Here is a 27,871-nt window from a genome sequence, read left to right as displayed (position 1 = left end):
TTGCCAACATCCGCCGGATCATGGAAAAAGCAACAGAGTTCCGGAAAAACATCTATTTCTGCTTTATTGACTATGCCAAAGCCTTTGACTGTGTGGATCACAATAAACTGTGGAAAATTCTGAAAGAGATGGGAATACCAGACCACCTGATCTGCCTCTTGAGAAATTTGTATGCAGGTCAGGAAGCAACAGTTAGAACTGGACATGGAACAACAGACTGGTTCCAAATAGGAAAAGGAGTACGTCAAGGCTGTATGTTGTCACCCTGCTTATTTAACTTATATGCAGAGTACATCATGAGAAATGCTGGACTGGAAGAAACACAAGCTGGAATCAAGATTGCCAGGAGAAATATCAATAACCTCAGATATGCAGATGACACCACCCTTATGGCAGAAAGTGAAGAGGAACTAAAAAGCCTCTTGATGAAGGTGAAAGTGGAGAGTGAAAAAGTTGGCTTAAAGCTCAACATTCAGAAAACGAAGATCATGGCATCCGGTCCCACCACTTCATGGGAAATAGATGGGGAAACAGTGGAAACAGTGTCAGACTTTATTTTTCTGGGCTCCAAAATCACTGCAGATGGTGACTGCAGCCATGAAATTAAAAGATGCTTACTCCTTGGAAGGAAAGTTATGACCAACCTAGATAGCATATTGAAAAGCAGAGACATTACTTTGCCAACAAAGGTTCGTCTAGTCAAGACCATGGTTTTTCCAGTGGTCATGTATGGATGTGAGAGTTGGACTGTGAAGAAGGCTTAGCACCGAAGAACTGATGCTTTTGAACTGTGGTGTTGGGCAAGACTCTTGAGAGTCCCTTGGACTGCAAGGAGATCCAACCAGTCCATTCTGAAGGAGATCAGCCCTGGGATTTCTTTGGAAGGACTGATGCTAGAGCTGTAACTCCAGTACTTTGGCCACCTCATGTGAAGAGCTGACTCATTGGAAAAGACCCTGATGCTGGGAAAGATTGAGGGCAGGAGGAGAAGGGGACGACAGAGGATGAGATGGTTGGATGGCATCACTGACTCAATGGACATGAGTTGGGTGTACTCTGGGAGTTGGTGATGGACAGGGAGGCCTGGCATGCTGCGTTGCAAAGAGTCAGACATGACTGAGTGACTGGACTGAACTGAACCTTCCTGAGATTAGCTGTAGTTCATATGTTGAATATTTTTCTATTTCAAGATGTATTCCAATAAGTTTTTTGATAATTAACCTTCTACCCATGCCTCACACATTTTGATATGTAATTTTTTGCTGCCATTAATTTTTAAATACTTTGGGATTTCCATTGTGTTTTCTTCTTTAACCTGTTATTTACCATGTGTGTATGTATGTATATTTCCATGTATATGCTTGTTCTTGTTTTTCTTTACTCCTTTGTGATTGATTTCTTCTTATTGATTTGTTGTCAGGTTTCCCTGGTGGTTCATATGGTAAAGCATCTGCCTACAATGTGGGAGACCTGGGATCAATCTCTGGGTTTGGAAGATCTCCTGGGGTCAGAAATGGCAACCCACTCCAGTACTCTTGCCTGGAAAATCCCATGGACGGAGGAGCCTGGTAGGCTGCAGTCCATGGGGTCCTTGAGTCAGACAGGACTGAACGACTTCACTTTCACTTCATTTTCATTCATTGGAGAAGCAAATGGCAACCCAGTCCAGTGTTCTTGCCCGGACAATCCCAGGGATGGCAGAGCCTGGTAGGCTGCCATCTATGGGGTTGCACAGAGCTGAGGCGACTTAGCAGCAGCAGCATCCATTTAATATGTGCTAGAAAGAATATACAATGTCTATTTCTTGAATATAGAGTTTGACAATAAGTAGATCTTTGGAGGTAAACAGCTAATAATGCTTTGACTACATTGCTTGTATTTTATATAGCCTTGATAATATTTTTGCTCAATAAACACTTGGAGAATATTTTAAAGTTTCTTACTATAATTATGGATTTGTTGATTTCTCCTTATAATCCTATCAGTTTTAAGTCCTATAATTATGTATGGTTAGAGTATCACAGTTTTTATTATTTGAATAATAAGTAAAGTGTATGCTTTGGTGAATATTTTATTATTATGAAGATATTCATCCTTGTTAGAGCTTTGGTTTTAAATTCTAGTTAGTGATTTCATTATTTAGTAGTATTATACCAGCTTTCTTTTTATTAACATAATCAGTATGTCAGTATCATTTTTATTCCTATTTCATTTTATACCCTTTTATTTCTGTAACATTTGGCTTTATTTATGTCTCTCCAAAAAAGCATTTAATATAGATATTTTAAAATACATTCTGATAGGTTATGCATTTTAATACATGAGTGGATTACTGATTTTGACTTATATTTGGCATGTTGTCTTTTCTCTTTGATTTTCCTGGGTTTGTTTCCTTTTTTTTTTTAAATACTTTCTGCTATAATGATAAAGTTCTTCTTAATCCTTTTTGTATGCTTTGCTTGTATGAATTCATCAATTGCACTTCTATTATTTTAGTAGTTACGTGTTTTAGATATACATTTAGGTATATAATTACCATGTAACAAATTTTATGTCTCTGCCTTTATTTTTTGTTTATTTTTATCAATATCTATTTTTTATTATCTAGTGTTTGTAGGAAACAGGGGAAGTCAGAGGAGTGGAACTGGCCTGTGTCACTTAGTAACACATCAACCCACTTTCAACAGATGGGCTTCCTGAGGTGGAGCCTATACGTTTTAAACTTCAGATTTTTCTAACAAATTTAAAATAATTTAGTATCTTTCCTCCACTCAAACATGACCTCATATATATTATTTCTATCTAGAGGTTTAGTTTCAGTTTTTTTAAAAAAGGAACAATAAAAATCCAACAAAAATTACTTATTTTAAATCAAATGTACCACACATTCTCCTCACAATTACTTCCTGCATCCCGTTCCTTCCATCCAGATACACTTTTCTGCTTGCTAAAGTAAATGCTCCAGGCTTCCTTCAGCCAAAGTGTATGGGTGAAAAATTCCATTAGCTGTTTATGTGTTAAAAATGTTCCCTAGCATCCTTACTCTTGAGTAATAGTTTAGGATACATGTTATAGTAAGTTTGGTGTCTTTTTCTTCTTCATTTTGAAGCTATTGCCTCATTGTGTTCTGTGCCCTATTGCTTCTCAAGAAATGACTGCTCTCATTCTAATTATCAGATAATTTGCTTTTCTCCCAGGGAAGTTTTAAGATTTTCTTTTTAGGTATGGTTTTATAAGTAAAATATGTTTGTCAAGATATGGAATTAGTTCATTTTTATCCTTCTTAACTATCTGCATGTTGTAAATGAGAATTGATACTTCAGTCTGGAGATTTCTAAGTAATTATCTCTTTAAATATTGTTATTTTCTCTTCTGAAAATTTTATGGAAAAAAAGTTTTAAGTCAGGCCATTCTCCAAGTCTGTTATAATGCTGACATCAGAGTTTCCCTTCTTTATCTTTCTGTTACATGCTCCAGGTTGCATCCTCAGTGCTCCTTATTAATGCTTTCTATAGCTCTTCCAACATGATGCCCATCCAGTTTACTCAGGTTTTTTTGTTTTTTCGTTGTTATATAATTTTAAAGGCTACATTTTTTTTCTTTTCTAAGATTTCTCTTCAGAACTTTTTAATAGCCACATGAATTTTATTCTTAACCTTTGTTTCAGTATTATAATTATTTGGCTTTTTTCTTTCATTCATGCATTCCAAGATCTTAAATGTACATACTTAAGTCTTTTTCAGATTACTCAGACATAATTAGGTTACTAGATTGTTTGATGATCGTCTTTCATATTGCTTTTTTTTCTTTGTATGTTTTGAAATTGTATTGTGTCTTCTTCAATGTTCCTTTCCTTGTGTCTTTTTTTAGTTTTGTTTAAGTTTTTCTTCCTCACCTTTCCATGTGTGATTGTTTTACAGTTGTCTCTACCTGCCATGCTTTTTTATTGGCAACCAAAGCTCTCATAATGCAAGGATATTATGAATAACTCACTAAGCTAGTTGGGGCTTGGCCCAGCTTCAGTAAAACAACTATCTGTGCTTCCTTCTAACCCTCCAGGCAAAAACTTAACTTTTGCTTCTGACTGTGGATGCCCTGACGTAACTTTCTTTTTCACTCACTGAACCCAGCTGTGTTCTCCATCCATTTGACCCTCAGGAAATGAATTCATGACCACTTCTGCTTGTTTGTCACCCTGAAACTCAGTAGGCCTGTGGATTAAACTGCACTTACTGGTTTGTGTTTTTATTCTGTTTCTGATATTCAGAGATGTGTGTCTTACTTTTGGTTGTAGATATGTTTTTAGAAAATATATGTAATGTATCATCCATCTTTGCTGTGGTTTTTGGAGGAAGAGTAGGGGGAATATTTTACATAAACTGCCAATGCCAATTAAACAACATAAACTGCCAGCATTGAACAGCAATCTCACTGAACAGCAATCTCATTGCAGGCATCAGAAGCAGTCTAATCTGAATATGAGCTTTACATGAAAGTAGTAAAGCATCAGTCCTTCTGTCACAGTTACAGTTCTGGGTACCACTTGTTAAATTGGGGAGGATCACATGCAACATGATTGCAGAGTATTGAAATTAGTTTCTTTAATCCACTTGTATCTTGATGTCTAAAATTTTGGGAAGTGTTTTAAGCATGTGCCATAATATTATAATTAGTCTTTTCTCCTGGTAAAATATATATCTCCTTGTGTTAGATATGAATTTAAGCCTTGTGTGTGTTAGTCAACTCAGTTGTGTCTGACTCTTTGTGGCCCCATGGACTGTAGCTCTTCTGTCCATGGGATCTTCCATGCAAGAATGCTGGAGTGGGTTGCTATTTTCTCTTCCATGGTATCTTCCCAACCCAGGAATTGAACCTGTGTCTCCTGCTTGCCAGGTGAACTCTTTACCACTGAGCTACCTGTGAGGTGCCTTGCAAGCATGCTAAGTTGCTTCAGTCTTGTCCAACTCTGTGACCCCATGGACCATAGCCCATCAGGCTCCTCTGTCCATGGGATTCTCCAGGCAAGAATACTGGAGGGAGTTGCCGTTCCCTTCTCCAGAGGATCTTTCCAAGGTAGGGATTGAAACTGCATCTCCCACAGTGCAGGGAGATCTTTACTTGTCTGGCTCCCATTTCCCATAATTTAAGCATCACGGGTCATTTATGTCCTACCACCTTATTGTGAATCAGTTTGTCAAATTCTTTCCTGAGATCAAGTTGTAATTAGAAGGACAGAGAATATGAGGACATGTTCTGTCTAGAGTGTAGATGTGGATGATAAGCTCTGATGCTTTGAAGAATGTGGTCTTGAAGTCAGTAAGTAGGAGGTGCTGCTGCTGATAGCTGTGTGATCTTGGAGAGATTTTCAATTTCTGTGAAGTTCAGTTTGTTTCGTCTCTAAAATGGAATCTTTGTGACAATCACATGAGCTGATACATGTAGTAGCACTGGGCACAGAGTTGGTATTCAACAAAAGTTAGCTGAAAGATAAAAAAAAAAAAAAAAACAGGAAAGTAAAAGCTGAATCTCCAAAAAGGTTTCCAAAGTCATTTACATAGTTTCATCCTTGTTGGTCACAATTTCTATAAAGTTCATCTGCATAAATAATTTAGCTCCTATCTCTGCAAAATTAAGTATCTGGTTATTAATTTGTGGGATATACTTTAGGTGTGAAGATCTTATAATCATGGCTTTGGAGAAAAGCATTCAAATCAGATAGGCTTCAATTAACAACTGAAGTCAAAGAGTCTGAACCAATTTGTTGTCATCGCACATTTATTATTTTCATTGACAATTTTCAGTGGAGACTGTGAACTAACACATCTGCAAAGAGAAAAACAAATCACTTTGCAGAATGGCTTACCAGGCAACAAAGGGCAACTGAGTTTGTTGCTCGCTAGAGGTGTTTGCTTTTATTACTTCTGAGAGAAATATCATGCCCAGGACACTGTCATTGAACTAAATCTTAAATTACATGTACAGATGATTTAAGTCCACAAATTAGCCCCAAGACCCAGAATACTCTTATGAAAATCTCACAATTATTTCCATGGCATCAAAACTGAGCCCAAAGGACAGTAATAACCATAATTTATATTTTCCAAGTTCTTGCAGCTTTCCAAAGCACTTTTATAGACATTGTCTGACTTGAGCCTCATAATAAATGAATAAAGTAGAAATTACAACCTCTAGTACACAGATAAGGAAACTGAGGTTAAGAGAGGTGAAATGATTTTCTCAAGTAATCTGAAGTCCATTCAACTGTGGCATAGTTGGCAGAGTTCCAGTGCCAAGTACAGTGCCATCCACACTGTGGGTGCCTCCAATTTTACTGCAGGCTATGAGTAAGATTTGCTGGACTGAGAGTTATGCAGTATATTCAAAATCATATGCTCAAGATTTTTTAGAACATGTTACAGACTACAATCAAAATGCATGTTTTTGGCATATAATGAAAACCAGAGATTTCTAAATTCCTGTCTGCTGTGAAACTGTTTTATCTTTTTTGTTTTAGAGCTTCCTAGCAGTTTGCAACATGTTGAATAGCTAACTCCAAACCAGTAATGAAAGCAATTTGTAAATGTAATCTCGTATGATACCACAAAACCAAGTAACAAGAAAGAAAAGACTCCTCCTTACTGTTAGTAAGTGTAACATGTCCTGATATGTCCAGAATTAACTTATGAGACATCAGATACTGAGCTCAAATAACTACACTGAAGGCTTAAGCACATGGCTTACCTTAGCAACAAGTTCAGATTCTTTTGGTTAAGACATTGCACTTGTATGTCAGCATGTTTGAGATATAACTTAGTTCCTCTTGAGCAAAGGGACTTTTGTAATATTTGTAGCAGCATGTCTCACTGTGACTTTATTTTAGCTCTTCAGTGGGTTTCAAAAATTATTTGTATGATTTTAAATGAGGTGCTCTGATCTGAAGAGTCATAAAAATCACTTCTGTCTCTATTACCCTTTCCCTATTATCTGAATTACTCACCTTGGCCTTATTCACCTACATTTCTTTCTACTGTGTCTTTCCATATGCCGATGTTCCTGTGATGATATGTGTCAATGTGAATCTGAGAAAAATATGCCTGCTAAGTTACTTCAGTCATGTCCAACTCTGTGCGACCCCATAGACGGCAAGCTATATAGGCTTCCCCGTCCCTGGGATTCTCCAGGCAAGAACACTGGAGTGGGTTGCCATTTCCTTCTCCAATGCACGAAAGTGAAAGTGAAGTCGCTTAGTCGTGTCCGACTCTAGCAACCCCATGGACTGCAGCCTACCAGGCTCCTCGGTCCATGGGATTTTCTAGGCAAAAGTACTGGAGTGGGGTGCCATTGCCTGGCCACCAACCTCCGCACACCCATCCACCATCCACCAACAATCAACCAGAAAAATAACAAAGCAAACTGCTATTTCCTTTTTCAGCTAACTCAGTTATGTCACCTAGGGAAAATACTATTACCTGCATCACATTTTAAGTAAGACTGCATTATGATTTTCATAGACCTTAAGCAGGTTTGTCTTCTTGGGCTCTTTTATTCATAAAAATATGTTTTAAATGTTATTTTACGCTGTTGGTATAAAGATGAATATATTGATATGATATATCGAAACACTGTATACCTACAAGTTTATGTTTTTCTTCTGATTTTAAAATAAATTATTTTTGTGATTATCTGTGAGTCCTAGGCACTAATGAATAAGTCAACCCTGACTTCAAGGCCATGTAATCCTAGGAAAGCCTCATATAAAAAAAAAAAAATGAATGTAAGAAGGTTTTCCCTGAAAACCTCTATTAATATTGACACTCTTCTTAATGTTCATGTTATATGAAAAGTGTCTGGAGCTTCTTCAGCTTCCAAGAAGTTGGCATCTCATGTCAGTGAAATAAAAATCAAAAATAATTAATTTGACTAATTTCACCACAAGAATTAGCCTAACATATATTGAGAGCTTATAACATTCTGAGACTACACTAGTGCCTTTATTCATCATTGTCTTTAATCTTATTACTACTCCAAGAAATAGATGTTATTATTACTTCTACAACCAAAGATCAGAAGAACAAAGTAATAGATCTGGTATCCTTCAGGAAGTAGATGGTAGAGGCAAGATCTAAACTAATATTTGAGCCTTGACCACAATTTTAATTGTAGTTGGTCTTCAATATATTGTTTTTATGATTATAATGTATTAGCATTACTATTACAGTGTAATGTACAAATTCTTCCCTTAATATTCGTTGCTAAAATGGGAAGAGATAATCTGTTTCCACTGTTTCATACCATAAAGAAAAACCAGGCTATCTAATTTAGCCTGGTTTTAATCCATCCTCCTCCCTACACACGTACACATAGATTTGTGTGTGAACCTTGCACATCACACCCCCCAGACATGTATTTTGTAGGAATCTTCATAAAATATGTAGTCTTTCCTTCTTTTACTTTTAATTCAACAAGTGTCTTCAATTCAGTTTCTAGACCCTATAGTGCTATGCTTAGTTACTCGGTCCAAAACTTTGCAACCCCATAGACTGTAGCCCACCAGCCTGCTCTGTCCATGGGGATTCTTCAGGGGAGAATACTGGAGTGGGTTGCCCTGCCCTCCTCCAAGAGATCTTCCTGACCCTATAGTAGGCACAAATAATGTAAATGTGAGAACAGCATACCAGGAAAAACGAATCTTCTTAATAAACAGTAACATTTTCTTCTTAATGAAGTATACTTTTTTCATTATTTCAACTAAGGAGTCACATCTGGTCTCAGCTCTGTTGATATCCACACTCTTTAGCTCCAGGCAACTTCTATTCAGCTAAAAATGATGTGTATTTAAGAGGATTGCATGTTACTTGCCAATATGAAAAGAGATGATAATGCAAGTGGGCAGATTGGTAAGCGTGGTGGATGAAGAACTGTCACAAGCCAGCGGCCTGAGTTTTACTCTAACTCTTTAGACTAGATGATGTCCTTCCGACCTGCGTCAAAAAGAAGCACTGTGCGCAGCCTTGGAACCTAACATGCAGTCAGCTATGCCTAAACTTCTGTTCTTATTCACAATCCTTTTTTTTGCTCCAATTCATATGCATTTTTTCTTAGAGGATATTACTATGCTTAAGAGGTTCTTAGCAATATCACTTAACTTTGGAAGGTGGAAAATGGTCAAATACTTGTCATTTTGCTAAGGTTCAACATGTAAATCCTAGACACATTTAAACAGAACAGGGGTAAATTCAGATTGTATTCATTAAATGCCTTGAATATGTATTAAAGGGTAGAGTTGTGCATTAAGCATCTGAATTGATCTGTGAAGCTGTTTGACTTTATAGAATTCGTTCCTGAACAAACACTGCTGGTACACAGACGTCACTATCCTAGGGTGTGTTAAGGTAACCAAAAAGCAACACTATGCCAATTGTACGCATTTCCTCTTTCTATTCGTGCCCATGCAGGTGGGGGCATCCTGCCTTTGGAGCAGGGAAGTCCTAAGTTAAAATAAAAATTGTGTGCAGGCAACTATAGTATTCTACACAAGGAATAACTAAGTATTGTCTAGGTTCTACAGACTCATTTCCTCTCTGAGCCATTTGTAGAATTTCTTCCATAATCAGATTTATTTTAAGACTTTCCAACTATAAATTGGAGTAAAACTTAATAGGGAATGGACTGGAAAAATTAGAATACAAGGAGACTGCAGGGGTTTTCCAAACTGTAAATCCCTTTGTGCTGATTTGATTGTATCTTGAGGCCTGGGCTGAAAACCCTGTGGTTTACACTTTTAGAAGGTCTAATCTGAAAGGCAGGGCTACTGCCCTGTATTCTCTAAAGAAACAGCCAGCCTCAGGGGCCACTTTAAAGAGTCCCTCAGCACAGGATGTACTTTATGGTCAGTTTTGCCATCTTTAGTAATTGATAATTGAGATCAAATCATCTTGATAATTCTGGATTCTTATCCTACCTGGCTGACTATAAAAGCTCATATTTTGTAATGCATAAGTATATTGAAATTAACTGGACTCTGGATGAAATCATACTATAAATGCTACTAGATACATAGATTTTACCAAGGTAACTAGGCATTTGAATGGGCTTCCCTGATGGCTCAGCAGTAAAGAACCCACCTGCAGTGCAGGAAATGCAGGTTCGACTCCTGGGTCTGGAAGATCACTTGAAGGATGAAATGGCTACCCATTCCAGTAGTCTTGCCTGGAAAATCCCATGGACAGAGGAGCCCAGCAATTTACAGTCCAAAGAGTCACACAGAGTCAGACACGACTGAGCACACACCCATAGGCGTTTGAAAATGTATGTGTGGGTAGAGTGTTGAATTTTTAGCCATCGTCTGCAGCGTGGCCTGTGTGTGATGCACTGTGCTATTAGTTTATCTGCAATCATCAGACTGTTGCTTAAGTTTATACAGCAAGAAAGTTGCTGAGCTAGACCCCTTGTTACTGCAAAAAAGAAGATGAAGAAGAAAATTGGATTTGATAAAGCATGAAGCACAAATCAGGGCAAAACAACAAAAAGAACAAGAAAGAAAACCAGAAAAATAAAGTGAGAAAAAATTATGTAAATTAGTACCAAGAGGAGATCACATTTCAAAAGAATTCTTAATCCAAGAAAGTCATCAGACTCCCTTCCTTCTTGTTCCTCCTTTTGATTCATGTCCCCAATTTCCTCTGTCCTACGCAATGTTTTAGGGTCTGTCCAGGAATCCTGTGACTGCCCAAAACTTTTTTGGTCAGAATTCAGCTTTCCCTCCTCTGCTCTCATGATGTACTTGTGAATTGCTTGTGACACAGTGATTTATGTATGCTTTTCTTTCTCCACTAAATGGAAATGAAAGAGTTATGCCACTGTGGCCAAAGAAAAAAAATTTGAGCACAAAAATTATTTTGAGTTCCTGAAATTTCCCATCAGCCTAAAGATAGAACCTCCCAAAAAACTTAATGCGGAGAAATCGCCTGCTTGGGAGCTATCAAAAAATTTGACTCTTATCACTAGAGATGAGCAATCCCCATATCACACCTAAAAAGATATTGTCACAAAACTGTATCTCCCATCTATTTTCCTAAGGGCCCATTTATCTTCCCTTAAAGTCATTTATTTTCCCATAAATGTCCTTCTTCATCTCCTCTTCTCCTATTAAGATTCATGCCCCAAATTCTAAATACCTCCTTGAGTCACATTTTTCTGTGAATTCTCATTTGTCTTTTCTCTTGCTAATCTGTCTTTTGTCAGTTTAATTTGCAAGCACTCAAGACATAAACATAAGAGGATGGAAGAAAAGATTTTCCTCCCTGACAAAAGCCATCTCTGTTGTCTCTCAGGGCCAAGGTCCTGGTAGATGTCCAATACAATTTTGCTGAAGTGAAATCAACTTAAATGGACTGAATTGAAATATACACTAAATTAGTGACCAAGTATTCACAAGCCTGTGAAAAGAAAAAGTACAATCTGCACTTAAGAGGGAATTGAATCAAATAATTAAAAAAAAAAAAAACTTTATGCCAGACTAATGAGAGTTTCATTAACAGCTGAGCCTGAAGTAAATATGAATGGAAAAGGGTCATGTGTGCATGCTTAGTCACTTCAGTCGTGTCTAACACTTTGCAACCCTATGGAATGTAGCCCGCCAGGCTCCTCTGTTCATGAGGACTCGCCAGGCAAGAACACTGCAGTGGGTTTCTGTGCCTTCCTCAAGAGGATCTTTCTGACCCAAGGATTGAATCTGTGTCTCTTATGTCTTTCACATTAGCAAGCGGGTTCTTTACCACTAACATTCCCTGGGAAGCATTACAGGATGATAAATCAAGAGTCTAACTTATAGATTTTGACCTTTGCCAAACTAGACTTAAATCTGCACTGGGCTTGTCATCGTGTATTTATATATTCTTTGTATTTTTATGTTCATGCAGTGTGGTAGTTTTGCATGGTGACCAACTAGGTAAGGCTAGTTTGCTGACAGGATAGTAGGTAAGAATCCCAGTGTCACTGTCTTTTGAGGAGAAATCATTCATATACTAGGAGAAATCAGAAATTTATCATTCGGAAAATCACAGTGAACTCAGCAGTGGAGTCTTCAGGCAGGAAGTTGCTTTTTCTCATCATTCAGGCTTAGGTTCTGATGTTGATTTTGTTAACTCTTCGAGAACAGTTTCAGATCTTGACCGCAAACTCTTGATTCATTGTCATATGAGCTTAACTCTTTCCTGTACTTCCTGAATCTGATGCCTGAAGATTAAAAGGTCTAAAGATCATCAACACTGAGGTTACTGAGATGTGGAACCATCCCCAAGGCTCAGATAAGATACCTACAGAGGTTTCCAGGATAAGAGGAAACTACAAGCCAGGATCAAACACCTCTCAGATTTGTGTTCCTCACAGGAGGTCTAAGCCAAAAGATATTAAAAGTGCAAAAGCTGTTTGATCTGGTACTTATGTACCTTTCATCACTACAGATGTTAATCTTGCTAATTTCATCACAGCATCTAGCGCTTTTTATGGTGAGATAATAAGGAGCATGCATAATGGGAGAATAAATGCTTTTTCCCCCAGTGGAGCAAGCTAATGGCAGTAAGCAGCATATTGATTCTAATGGGAATGGGACATAGTGTTTGGGACACATCCATTTTGAAATAGCAGACAAGCAAATGATCTTAATAATTTCAACAAAACATGCTTCTGCTTTCTCTCCCTTGCATTTCTCCTCCTTGCATCTCTGGGTTTGCTCCAGGAGAACCCCATGGCTAGACAGGCCTCCCCTCCACTTCACCCAGCCAGATGGATTCGAGTCTCATACCCTCCACCCTCCTGTCTTCCTCCACAAAGCCGTTCTTGGCCCTTTTTACCTAGTTAACTCACTCCTATTTACTTTATCAGTTGTTTTAGGATGTGAATATTCTGCTTTATCCGATTTTCTAATTACTCCCTTTGTGTGTCTTTTTTTTTACAAAATATTAGTGCCTTAATAGCAGGAAGTACATAGGCAAAACAACCAGGTGGTCCTACATATCTTGATATGAGTAGAAATAAAAACGTATCTGTCAGTATAAAATCCAATCTAGTCTAATTCTCCTAATTTTTAAAGAATTATGGGTGAATTCTTACATAATATGTATACCTTGGGCTTCCCTGGTGGCTCAGATGGTAAAGAATTCTCCTGCAATGTGGATCAAACCTGGGTTTGATCCCCGGGTTGGGAAGATCCCAGGAGGAGGGCATGGCAACCCACCCCAGTATTCTTGCATGGAGAATCCCCAGGAACACAGGAGTCTGGCGGGCTTCAGTTCATGCGATCACAAAGAGTCAGACACGACTGAAGGACTAAGCACAGCACAGCACATGTGCTATCCTATTTGTATTATAATAATGGTTAATCACCTTAGGAGAGCCCCACATACTCACCATTTACTACTTTCTGCGCTTGAAATACTTCCCCTGCCCAACTCTTCTCTGTTACTATTGCCATTACTTCTACTACCATTACTATTACGTAACTATTACGACCATCACCACCACCAAGGCCACCACTACTATTACTGCTAAGACTTTTCTTTCAGGTGTCAGCCTTATCCAGTGTCCCAGATACAGTGAGTCCTCAAACCAGTGCTTTCCTACCAGCCTAACATGACCCATTAATAAAGTCAGGTATTAACCTTCTCCATCCTCTGTTGATCTCATCTGCTAATCATGTACCATCATATACTATCACATGGAATCGTGTGCCTTGACAGGAGAAATGCTCTGAACCCTGCTCTAACCACCACCGTTGCTCTCTTTTTCCAGTAGAGATCATAATTATCTCTGTGATTCTTTAATGCCAGGCAATAACATGAAGACAGGGATTCACCTCCTTGCACAGTGCAGATCACCATGCTTAGCAGTGCTTGGCACACAGCAAATATCCGTACATATTTGTTGAATGACTACATAAATTGGCCATGTCTGCTATCCTTCTCATAGCCACTGTAAAGATGATGGGAATTGTTCTGGGTTCTATCCCCTTGTCTGGAGAGTTTTGAATGACAGAATCAGAAAAGTAGATCTGATTGTTCTCAGAGGGCAGGAGGTTTCAGAAACAGCTGGGCTGTCAAGAAAGACAAAGAATTATAAGAGATAAGTGGAGACTGAAAAGATGTCAGAAAGCATTAAATTAAGCATTGGTCAATAACAATGTTGTGCTTAGCTTGTCATAATAGATGACAGAATAAGCTTGCTGGTTTGGGGGTGGGTGAGAGAGAGGAGGTAAATTTTAAACAAAGGAAACAAAGAGACACAGAAAATGGACATTAAGTTTCTCAATACTGCAGTGGAGATCTACTTTTATATGTATACAGAGACAGAAAGAGAGAGGAAAAAATATATATAATTTACATACTATAAAAATTCACTCTTTCTAGCATATAGTTCTATGATTCTGACAAGCACAAAGAAATCTAAATACCACACAACCATAATAGACATTTCCATCACCTCCAAAATTTCCCTCAGTCCTCTTTCTCAATATCCTTCTTCCATCCCCATTGATCTGCTTTCTGTCACCATTGTTTGACTTCCCCAGAATGTCGTATAAATGGAATCAAACAGTATGTAGGCTTTTGAGCCTGGCTCGCTTCACTTAGCATAATGCATTTGAGACTCACCTATGCTGCTGTATGTGTTGGTAGTTCATTTTCTTTTACTTTATTTTGTTTTATTTTGCTGAGTACTATTCCATTGTGTGGCTATATGACAGTTTATTCACCAATTGATGGACCTTTGGGTTATTTTCAGTTTGACTATCATGAGTAAAGCTACTAGAAAAATTTGTAACCAGGATTTTTTTAGTGAATGAGTTTTCATTTGCACTGGGTAAATATCTAGGAATGGGATTGCTGGATCATAGGGTGAGTGTTATGTTTACCTTTACAAGAAATTGCCACTCTATTTTCCGAAATTCTACCTAAATTTTAGTTTCTTAAATTGCTAATATCCTATCTTTGTGGATAGCCATTTGTAAGGCTAAGGTCTTGCAGATGGCACATGACTGTTGTAAGAAAAAAATAAGATGCACAGATTTAATGGGAAAGGAAAACATAGACTACACATGAAAGTATATGTTTGAGGTGTCTATCTCTGATCTGGCCTTACAGTCTGTACTTTGAAGACATGTCAGAGTGAAATCAAGTTGGGACGATGCTGCCCGTCAGCTGCATTTGGAAGCACCCATTGCCCCACTCCTGGATCCACTTCTCATATTATATACGTACCTCCTAGCTCCATACACCAGTCTGACTCTGGGTTCTATCAAAGGGATTGAGAATGTAATTCTAAAAACTTGATAGATGCCAAGAAAAAGCAATCACAGCTCTCTGTTGACAGTATTAACAGTGTCCTGGAGGCTCTTTAAGGATTGGCGGGGAGGGTACTAAGAAAGAAAGTCTTACTCAAAATACATTTTTTTTTTCCTCCTGGCACATTTCCTGAATCCAGCTGGAACTGGAGAAGCATGTGCCAGAATGCAATTTAGAAAAGTGTTCATGTTTGTGAGTGTTTCAGTCTGACTGGAACCAGAAAATAGCCGAAGTCTGGACTGTGAATGAGTTTCCCCCCTACCCTGAGCCTTCCAAACCAGCTTTACAGTATTATTTGCCCAATTATTTGTTATTTGTTATTGTCATCCAACACTCTAGCTCCAGCTTTCCTAATATAAGCTTTCAGAAAGGTGGTGTCTACTTACATTAATTCTAAGATTAGTGAAAACTGCAGTAGAGAATGAAAAATACTTCTCTGCTTCTGGTTGCTGACACTATCAGAACTTCATATGAAATTTATAAGGCAAATGCCTTCAGGAAGAAGAGAAAAGGATTTAAGGAACCGATAAATCCTGTCCCTGGGGATCTGGGAGCCCTAAATTGGTTTACAGTTCTTCCTATGACTCGAGAGAGTAAATGAGCCTCTGACCATGTGTCAGATTTTTAAAATGGCAGGGGCTATGTAGGGCTCGGATTATTCAGTGATGATAGAGTCCTTTAAAATAACTTTTCACATAGTGAAAATAGCACTCTTGACGAGGAGCTCTTCACGAACACTGATTGAGAGTCATACTTTAGTCACCACACATGACCTATCGTTTATGACTTGCAGAGCACAGCTGTTTGTGAGTGATCTCTGATGAATTGTCTTAATAGGAGAAGTTGAGCAAGAAACTTACAGGCTTATTGCTCGTTAATTCCTTCTTCAAACTCTATAAGAGATGCAAGAAATTGCCCAGAATTTAGTACTTACAGACTAGCAGTCATAGACCTTAGGAAAAGCAGATAAGCACAGAGAAATGAAGCCATTTAGAGTCTGTCAGAGAACAGGGAATTTCATAAACAACCCTTCTGTTTCATTAAAAATTTATTTATTCAAGTTTAATGTACTTTGAAATAATTTGCATTTTATAAAGAACAGAATATATTTTCATAATATTTTATCAAGGAAACACCAACCCAGAAAGGTTATACACTGTGACAATGTCAATTGGGTTATGCCCTAAATTTGACATGCTAGAGTATTAAATTCATGTTCCATAAATTACTCCTGATAACATCTTACTTTTATAATATAACGTGGCTTTTGATCAAAGTCCTCTTGAAATACACCTTGCACTTCAAGCTCATTTAATCTGAATATACACAGTCTTAAGTCCTATCAAAGAAATACGTGTAATAGTTTACTGAAAGTGCACATAGTGAGAGAGAGAAATTGAATGTTTGCTTCTATAATAATCTTAAATGCTAAAGGATCTGTCATGCAAAATCTTGGCTTACAGAATTATAGTTCCAGCTTTCTGACAAGGAACTTTTGTTAGCAAGTCACATTGTATTTTTCTATTACATTCTATTTCACATTCTATTTTTCTATTTAATGGTCCATTAAAATAGTGATAACATTTTAGACTATTGTGGGAATTTAAATAGCATTTAATTCAGTTGTCTGTAAGCTCTGGCTCATGGTCCCATCACCTGTTTTTGTAAATAAAGTTTCATTGGAACCCAGGTGCTTCCATTCACTGAAACAGTGTATATGGCTGCTTCCCTGCTGTTGTGACAGAGTTGAGTACTTGCAACAGAGATCATATGGCCCACAAGCTTAAATAACTTACTATTTGACCTTTAAGAAAAATTTTGCCAAGTCATAATTGCCTATACCCTACATTTTATTAAAAAACACACACACAATATAATTACCATTTTCATTACTCTTTGAGACAAGGGAATTATCATATCAATTAATTCCAAAATATATGGAATAAATAACTATCAAATTTCCAAAAATATGTTCTGGCTTGCTTTACACTGACATGTATGTGAGAAAAATCTCCTTCATCCCTTTGTGCTAAAATGAGACAGAACTAATATGTCTGATAAGAAAGGAACATTGACTCTATGGTCTTTCTCAGAGACTCAAATATAAAAAGCTTAGGGAACCTACAGCTAAGCATGTGTAGTGAAACATCTCTCCTTCCTTACCATAAAAATTTCCTCTAAGGAGGGCTATGAAGTAAATCAACCACTCAACTCTCCTTGTAATCTCTCTCTTTTTTTTCAGTTTAGTAATGACAAAAAAGAACCATCAGACACTGAAAGAGCATTTAGACTGTTCCTCAGTCAAGTTGTCAGCTGACAGCTTTCTTGAAAGGAAACTTAGGACCCTACTGTAAGAAAGCCCAAAGAAGCATTTTACTCCAAGGTAACCTAAAGCCCTAAAATAACAGGGAGTCTTTATCTTAAGGATGTTTGGAAAGGACTTTTAATGCCAGGTAAAACTGTGATAAAATCATGTTGCAGTATCATGAATGTTACCCTGGAGTTATACAACATACAACCTAAGCAAACATGTGTGGCAGTGCCATTTATGAAGTATCAGCACTTAACATTTTTAATGTAAATTTTTGGTAGAAAAAATATAAATTTACAGAGTAGGAGTAATCACGTTTATAAAAGTGCTATTGTTGTTACTGTTGCTAAGTCGCTTCAGTCCTGTCCAACTCTGTGCGGCCCCATAGACAGCAGCCCACCAGGCTCCACCGTCCCTGGGATTCTCCAGGCAAGAACACTGGAGTGGGTTGCCATTGCCTTCTCCAATGCATGAAGGTGAAAAGTGAAAGTGAAGTTGCTCAGTCATGTCTGACTCTTTGCGACCCCATGGACTGCAGCCTACCAGGCTCCTCCACCCATGGGATTTTCCAGGCAAGAGTACTGGAGTGGGATGCCATTGCCTTCTCCGATAAAAGTGTTATAAGCATCATTAAACATTCTGAGTTCTTAAGCATATATTTCAATCCATTGACATTCAGTTTCTAGACACCTACCTCCATATTTTCATCATAGGTGCCACAATTCTGTGCAATCCTTACCTTAGAATCTTCTCTTGCACAATACAAGCTGTATTTCTAACTCCAAATATATAACATTTTAAATTAAGGCATTAAAAATTATTAATTTTTTATAATCATAATTTTTTTCTTTTAGAATAATTTTACTGAGGTATAATTTATGCACAATGAAATACATCTCTTTTAAGTATCTAGTCTGATGAGTTTTGACCAACACGTATACCCTTGTGACCACCATCACAATCGCGTTATAAAACATTTGCATTACCTTAAAAAGTTCCCTCTTGTCCCTTTACAATTACTACCCGACAACCAAAGGCAATTCTTGGTCTGCCTTCAGTAATCATAGATTAGTTCTGTCTATTGTAGAAATTCACACGAATGGAATAGTACTATTTGTGTGCATGTGCACGTGTCAATCTAATTCTTCCATTCAGTTTTTGAGATGTATCCCTGTTGTTGCATGTATCAGTATTTTGCTTTGTGGCTGATGTCACTCTGCTGTATAGACATACCACTACTTGTTGACCTGTCCACCTTCTGACAGGTATATGTTTATTTCTGATTTGGGGCTAATAGGATAATGCAGCTAAGAACATTCATGTAAAATCTGTATGAGGATATATGTTTTATTTCTCTTTGGTAAATAACAAAGAATGGGATTTCAGTTTTAAGTTTTCAGCTTAACTTTTTAATGCTTATTCTACTTTTTTCTGCCAGAGAACTCTATTCTCAGTATTCCTTCACATCTATGTTTCAATTTATATCAATACTTATTTAAATAATATAGGACTGGTTAGCAGATAGTTGGTGCTGTTCAAAACATCCATAATACATTTGGTCCATGAGACATTTGGTACACAGCAAAAAGGTCCTTGAAATTTGGTCCTGTCCAAATTGTCCATGAGTATATTTGGTTCATGCCAAGTGATTTTGGATAGGACCAAATATCAGGGATCTTTTGGTGTAGACCAAACGTCTTATGGATTTTTGAACAGAACCAAATATCCTGCAAAGGCTCTATTGAAATCCTCAGAACAAAATTTAAACCTAGGAGACACTGATTGCATGAATGCTTATTTTGCATGAATTCTTTTTTATTTTCCAGGAATCACAAAACAAAAATGAAACTCAGGGGCTTGTGCAAGACCTGAACAGGAAAGGTCTGCCCCAGTGTAAGAGAACTGAAACTCCCTGTGCATGATAGAGTCTTGGTAACACATTCTCATGACCTATGTGGTGTGAAATCTTACTTGCAACAATTTTTGGCAGGGAAAGGAAGGAATGTAACCAAGAGATAAAAATCTCTAGTATCAAGATGACATGAGTTTAAAAGTCTCAAAGGCTCAAAGATGGCCTAGTTGAGCAGGAGTGCTTCTTAAAAACCACAGAGATCCCTAAAACTTAGAAGACACCTTATGGGTCAACAACAAAATAAAATACTTAGGAATAAACAACAAATGACACTTAAATGTCAAGGCTGTCAAACAGTGAAGGAAATGGGATTTTATTCTATATGTAAGCTAAAAAGTCATCCTGCCACAGTTTCATGGGTTCTGACAGAATACATGAGATTCCTGGGGAGAGATAATGATGTCATTACTCACAGCATTATCAGTAGCCAGAGCATCACCATTTGGGTGAGCCTGCCTGATAATTACCTTGAAAGGATGTGTTACTTTTATTTTACTAGACAATAAACAAATCTACCTTTTGCATGAAAGAAAGAAGTGCGGCAGGCTACCTGTATTGTCTATTGGTCAAGACTTTTAGCTACAAAAATATCCTTGAAAAGATAGTCCATAGAGGAGGAGTAGACATCACAAATTCTGAAGATGGATTTGCATGCATCCACCTAATGAGAAATTGAGGTAATCCATTTGTTGAGAGGGTGAAAGTGCTTGGTTTGCGTGAGCAATCGTGTTTTTGTTATGAAGGAATAATCTATAAAATTGGAAGTATGAAGAAAAGGATGACCTTAATATTGTATTAGGATGGACTAAAGCAGATATTTATTGGCTTTTTATGGGCTTTCCTGGTAGCTCAGTTGGTAAAGAATCTGCCTGCAATGTAGGAGACCCTGGTTTGATTCCTGGTTCAGGAAGATCCCCTGGAGAAGGTATAGGCTACCCACTCCAGTATTTTTAGGCTTCCCTGGTTGCTCAGCTGGTAAAGAACCTGCCTGCAATGCGGGAGACCTAGGTTCGATCCCTGGGTTGGGAAGATCCTCTGCAGAAGGGATAAGCTAGCCACTCCAGTATTCTGGCCTGGAGAATTCCATGGACCGCAAAGAGTCAGACATGACTGAGCAATTTTCACTATCACTTTTACTTCCATTGGCTTTTTATGGGGAGAGACGAGTTAACTGTCTCCTACTGTAGAATCTAAAATTGCTGCACACTCATTTTCCCAGGCCCCAGTGCAGACATAATGGCAAATTCCTTTGGACACACTGATGTTGGAAGTAGTATTTAGTTTTTTATGGGTTAAGTAATAGGGGTGTCCAGAGTTACACAGGTGACATCCAGGACATGGCATCAGCTATACCAGTGAGCAGGCTGGACATCTCGAGCTTAGTGGTGCAGCTCTGTTCCCCTGCTGGCTGGTGGTGTGGTGTGATTTGCTTGGTGGCTCAGAGGTTAAAGCATCCACCTCTAATGCAGGAGACCCGGGTTCAATCCCTGGGTCGGTAAGATCCCCTGGAGAAGGAAATGGTAACCCACTCCAGTATTCTAGCTTGGAGAATCCCATGGTTGGAGAAGCTTGGTGGGCTACAGTCCACGGGGTTGCAAAGAGTCAGACACGACTGAACGACTTCATTTCACTTCATTTCTTTCATTTTAGGACACAATATTCTCTAGGTTCCCATATTATCAGTACCTCTCAAAACTGTTTAAATATAAATGGTTTTTACCACTTTAACAGGCCTGAATCAATTTCTGATAGTTGCCTTAGGACCCTGATCAGCATAACAACTTTTTATTCGAAAGACTTTTTCCCAAATGTTATGTTATAAAACTGAACACACTAAAGAATGTATTGGGGTTGTTTTCTAGCATAGACTTTTATTTTCTGTCCAGCGGTACTGATGTGTAGTATAATGTCTATTGAAGCTCTATTTTGCTTCATAGCAAAGTTCTTCAAAGAGAAAGGGATTAATAAGTTCAACTTAGCTTCTCTGTGTTACAGACAAGAATTGTAAAGTCAGATAATTTACTTAGTGTATCTGATAAAACATAAATCCACTGAAGTTAATCATTAAATTATACTTTGCTAAAAAGAAAAAAGAAGAGATAGTCCAGGACAAAAGTAGCACCCCTGCTCTAATATGAAAAATCTGAGAGATCCCTGGAGACTTGCTTCTCCACAATATGTCACTTGATTTTCCTTGGTCAAATCATCTGTCTCTACAAGGGTCCTATGAGTGTGAACATGTGGAGAGAGTGGATAGCCCCTCCCACTGGAGCTTGCCATAATTTCTATGCTGAATCTCTTCTACCATTAGCACTTCCAACACCATAAGGTCTGCAGGATTGGAGAGCCCAAACAATAGGATGGTTGCACTGCAGTCTGGACCTACTCAAAGCCCCAAAGCAAACAGCTTTCCATGCCGCCCAGCGTATGGGTCGATAGTGTTGCTAGGCATGGAATATACTGCCTCAAGAACCCAAAAAAGCCTTTCAGCCTATCTTGTAATAGGGGGTGCAATATACTTAGAAGCAATATTTTAGCACAGCCCTGACCACTAGACCTTTTAAACCTTCCCTGAAGTAGCTCTTCTTGCATCTATGTAGGATTTATCTCCCACTCTCTGATATGTCTTACCAAGACCATCTGCATATGATCCACTTTTACTGATTTCCCATCAGTCATCATATCAATGTAGTGCCCGTGGTTCTCAAAAACAACATTGTATCCCAGGGTGAGAGAGGGATTTTGGCAGAGATTTGTATTACCATTGAAAGTAAAATGAGGTAGGAGTGCTAGTCCCTTTCATGTTTCCTTTATTTTGCCAGTCTTGCCCCTACAGAAAACAGATGGATCCTGGGAAGTGAGTATAGACTGTAGACTCCCTCTTGCTTAAACATGAAATAAGCATAATCACAGCTATGCCTCCCACACTATGTGTGAAGTCTACCCCAGGGATGAGGGACTTAATGCTGATGCTGTTACAATGGCAAAATATAGAAATTTCAGTTATATACTTAGGAACTAGAGAAGTAACTGTGGGAGGCCCACCGTGAGCCAGACTTTAGTTAGTACTCTACTTATTACCTGAATCCCATCGGCCCCCACTCTGAAAGGGTACAGTGATGATCTTTATATCTCTGGTTGTCAGTGTCAACTCAGACCCTGTGTCAGGTTGCTGTTCAGTCGCTAAGTTGTGTCTGTCTCCTCGTGACCCAATGAACTGCAGCACACCAGGCTTCCCTGTGTTCGGCTATCTTCTCCAGAGCAGACATGCACCCAGATAAATGGCCATTGGCTCTGTTGGGGAAGGATTGAAGGAATTGCACTCATATGTGTTTGCCATGTCTTTCAGGGTCCTTCCTCCCAGAAACCCAATCAATGGCTTCTAGATCTGAACACTGGCTCAGGTATGCACACCAAGTAAAGGGTCGTGACGTTGGATTAAGGAGACCAGCTCGACCTCATGCTCCTCTGTTCTTAAGTCTGATTGATTTGATTTTGGTTTTGGTTATAGATGGTAAGCAATACCCTACACATGTACATGTTAGAATTCAGGCAGAGATTCAAAATGATTCCTATGCAGACTTGAGAAATTATTTCTCTAACTCCCGCCTATATTGTAATGTGGCCTGAAAATTCACATCACCTCTTCCCCCTGGGTACAGTCTCTGTCTCTTTATTTCCCAGGACCACTGAGCTTTGCTTGAGATCTAGAAAGAGCCTTCTGACAAAATGTTCACCTCTTGTGCATTTTCCTTTTCACAACAACTGCAGATCTCTTCTCCCTGATGCCCAATGTCCGACAGCAGATGTTTCATGAATTTTGGACAGCTTTCTTACTGTTTATGATGAGAAGTTAAGTTCAAACATGGCTGTTCTATGATGTGAAGAAGAAAGTTCTGTTTTTAAACATTGACATGTATTTTAGCCATAGAAATGAATTGCTTTTATAATTGAAATGATTTATAAAGCTAATATTTATTCAATGAGTTACAACAAGAATATTATAAAATCTGTATTTCTAAAATTGTTTGTGGTAAACATCTGCCCTAACTCAGCTACCTTCTCTGGCTCCTCAGCCAATTCATAGGTCAACAAATAGCCCACATTCACAAATTTCATAGGTCTTCCAAATACATGGAATGGACTATAGTATGTCTCCCTAAGTATTTTTCTTTCAACTGTGTTTATTTGATAAAGTCTTATTCAGTCATCTTTATTCCAGGCACAGTACTTACTTGACCCTCTTCACTACAGGACAGAGTGATTTTCTGAAGCCATCTGATACTCAAATGCTTCCTTAGCCTACTGCCCATTTCCCACGTCTCAGTTAGCAACCTACAGTTCTTTTCCTTAGTTCCAATTGATTATCTTGAGCACAATTCAAGCTCTTTACCACCCTCCCTACAAAAGAAGTAGCCTCCACCTTCAATAGCAGTGTACTTTCCTGAAATTCTGATATTCTGTAATTCTCACACTCATTTTTGCTTTCAACCTCTCTTTTCTGGATCTGAGGTCAATTTCCCACCTTGTTCTTAGACAGGACAGTAGAGAGCAGGGTGCATTTAATTTCTGTCTCTGTCACTTTCTCTTTGTTTGAACTTGGGTGGGATATGTAACATTTCCAGGTCTCTGTTCATCTCTGAAAAAATTGTTATTAGTATCTGCCTCAAATGATTGTTGTGGGAATTGAATCTATATATGTAAAGCCTTTAGAACAGTATTCAGAATACAGTAAGCACTCTGCCAGCAATGCAGGAGATCACCTGAAATGCAAGAGATGTAAGTTTGATCCCAGGGTTGGGAAAATGCCCCGGAGAAGGAAATAGTAACCCATTCCAGTATTCTTGCCTGGAAAGTCCCATGAACAGAGGAGCCTGGTGGGCTACAGTCCATGGGATTGCAAATAGTTGGACACAATTTAGTGACTGAAACACCACCAATAAATATTAGCCACTATTATTATTTCTCAGAATCATCAACACCTGGCTTCCAAGTATTTGTCACATAAATGCTAAGTCACTATACACGCTATACCTTTGTAATGAGTTTAGATGTGTTCAGATCCAAGAATTTTAGAAACAAAATTCAGATCCACATGCTTTTAAACTCTTAACCTAGAGCCCTGCTGCTGTCTTAAAGGTGAGTGTTTGCAACAAGGTCACTTGCCTCTGCCCCAGACTCTTCCACTCTTCGCTTGCTCCTCGCTTGTCCTTGCCTGTCGTGTCTCCCTGGGATTGGCAGCACTTCCCTCATAAGACAAGCTATCCTGAATCAGTAACTTTCACAAGGCCACCATGAAGCCAGCCTTTGGCTCCTAAAGTGGCAGCTGAGGTCCCTAAGTACCAGTTGTGATTGTCTGCATTTTTTTAATATAATGAGAATAGAGAATAAGAGGTGACAGGCAAAACAAGTATAGACTTGTGTATTTGGCTCTAGAAGAAAAAAGAAATGGCAAATCATACATCTTGGTCAGAGAATGTTCTGAAAGAATAGAGTGCCGCATACAATAGATGCTTCCATAAACTGAACTGTAATTACACAATCTGCACCTTAGAGAAGAGACCCATTATAGAATCAATGGGATTTAGAGCAAGACTATAGCTAAAATTGAAAGCCTGTGTACACAAATAAGTAAAATAAATCAATCTTATTAATAAAACAGATATTTATATCCCAGGTATATAGCACTGACTTCTGCTTCGGCTGGAGGAATTATAAGTCAGTAATGCATCTTATAAATCAAGTACATGAACCATTCACCATTTCCTGAGAATATAAATCAGTCATGGTCTCCAAGCAGTTGCATGACTTGGAAACAACTCCTTGGATGAATAAATCAGTCACTTCCAGATATATGAATAAGTGACGTGCCCCATAAATCACATGACTGCATACTCGTGCTTCATCAATCAGAAACTTTTATTTATAATTGAAAATTTAAAAACACTTATTGTGAACAATTTACTAAACACCAGTCTCAAATTCCCATAGTACTATAAGATGATGTGTATAACAGATTCAAAGGGTTGCCTGTGCCCAATAGTGTTTTTCACCAAAGAGCAAATTGCTAACATTGGTTAGAGTTTGCTGGTACTTGTGCTTGTAGTAACATCTCATTGTCCTGTATGGAAAATGTAGGTTAGTACAGCTAACTCATCCTCAAGCATATCTTTCAAACCATGTCTTTTGAATTATGTGGCTATAAGTGCATCAACTACTGGAAAACAGTTGTTTCTTTTGGAGAATGCTTTTGAAAATAGATAAAGCAATGTAATTGTAATTAAAATAAATAAAAAGCATTAAAGTATATAATCATTGACTACATGCTAATGTCTCATTAGCATACATAAATTTTACTAATATGATCACATTTTGTGTTTGCTTAGCATTTTATACATTTATAACTTTCACTTACAACTGTTAAGCTCATTATCATAATTTTATAGATAAAGAAAATATGAATGATAATTAAAATCCAAGGTCATGTCCAGCCCAACTAGAATTCAGGCTTGCTGTGTTCTATCTTATATTCTTCACCATGTCACCTTACATACATTTTTCTGCCATTAGAAAGGCATGGGAATTTTTTAATCTTTTTATGAATATGTAAAATCACTAGTTACAAGCTTAAAATTTACTAAGTTAGCCTTACTTCTATAGACTTAGTTAGGTGATCTACATTCTGAAACACCAACTGCTAGTATTTAATGGTGTAATCATCATAAAATACTTATTTGTATACCATTGTACATGTGACATGAGCTGAAGCTTGTATTTTACATTTATAATAATGAATGCCTTTTATGCTGTGAAAGTGAAAGTCGCTCAGTCGTGTCGAACTCTGCGACCCCATGGACTGTACAGTCCATGGAATTCTCTAGGCCAGAAAATTGGAGTGGTTAGATTTTCCCTTCTCCAGGGGATCTTCCCAACCCAGGGATTGAACCCAGGTCTCCAGCATTACAGGCAGATTCTTTACCAGCTGAGTCACAAGGGAAGCTGTATAGATTCCTTATATGCAGGCTTATGCATATATGCTTATGCTTATCCTTATCCATATATGTAATCTTATGCTGTATAGATTCTTTATAGCCATTATAAGCTTAATGGTTTTTGTCATTGCAAAAAGACCATCATTGAATGGTAGAATTTCATATGCCTTCTAACTATAATTCCCCTGACTGCACAATCGTGAACTACTGATAGCATAAAATCTATTCAAATGTGTCCACACATATTATCTGATGATCAGACACTCTCCAGGAAATATCAGACCACTCATTAAGTTTATTCCTATGACTTAATATGGGTGAAGGTACAAACACTTCTATTTCTCATTATCAAACAGGTAGCTTATATAAAACCAATTGAGTCTAGCAAGGGAATCTGACATTCTACCTTCATAAAGAGAATCATATTCAGTGCACACTATAAAAAATAGTAATTAGAAGTCAATTTTACTTATGGTTTAAGTATTAGTTCAACTTTAAAAGTCAAATTTAATTTCAGATTTTTTTTTTCATTTGAATTGTTGTAATCATCTTACAAACTGTTTTGGCAACTGATTTCCTCCTCTTATCAATTATCTTTTGGAAAACTTTTGAAAGTGAAAATTGTACTACAGAATTCCCAGTATCAACTCCAAAGTATGGCATTAAGAGTTATACTGTGTTTGAATTGCTGCTTAGTAATTTGCTAAAGAATAATAACATGTCTGTCCAATCTCTGGAGAGACAGATATCACACAGTCATTAAATCTTACTTGGTTAGCATAATTATATGGGATTCAGCATTATTCCAGTTTATCAACAAAGTGACTCACTTGAGAACTGAATAGACAATGTGATGTAGGGAAAGATTGCTGGTTGGGAAGATAAGTAAATTCTATTTCAGTTTCAGGTAGTATTTACACAGTCTTGGGCTTGTCACTAATTCTCATCTGGCTTTAGTTTCTCTGTCACTGACTTGAAGATTATATTTCCCCCTTTGTGGTTCTTAAGAAGATTGTGAACAAACACTAACAAAATGGAGTGTTCTGAGTTCATCAGATAAGAATACCACGTAAGTCAAAAAGTGTGTGGTTGAGTCACGACAGGGTTTGGGGATTCAAGATCCCATTGGTGTACTCATTCAAGGGGAAATAGTCCAGTTTAACAGTTTAGAATTCATTGTTTTTAGGATCTTTGGGAAAATCATGTTATTGACTTCAAACCTGTCACGTGTGCAGTTTTGCATCCCTCTTTTAATTCCCATCGTTTTTTCTCAGTAGTGAAAGCATACATCTAGTCTTTATTGTTGTTAAGTTAAATT

Source organism: Bos mutus, chromosome 1 (genome assembly GCF_027580195.1).
Source record: "Bos mutus isolate GX-2022 chromosome 1, NWIPB_WYAK_1.1, whole genome shotgun sequence".
NCBI classification, from domain to species: domain Eukaryota; kingdom Metazoa; phylum Chordata; class Mammalia; order Artiodactyla; family Bovidae; genus Bos; species Bos mutus.
The sequence above is the reverse complement of the archived record's forward strand: the minus strand, read 5'-3'. Positions refer to the sequence as shown.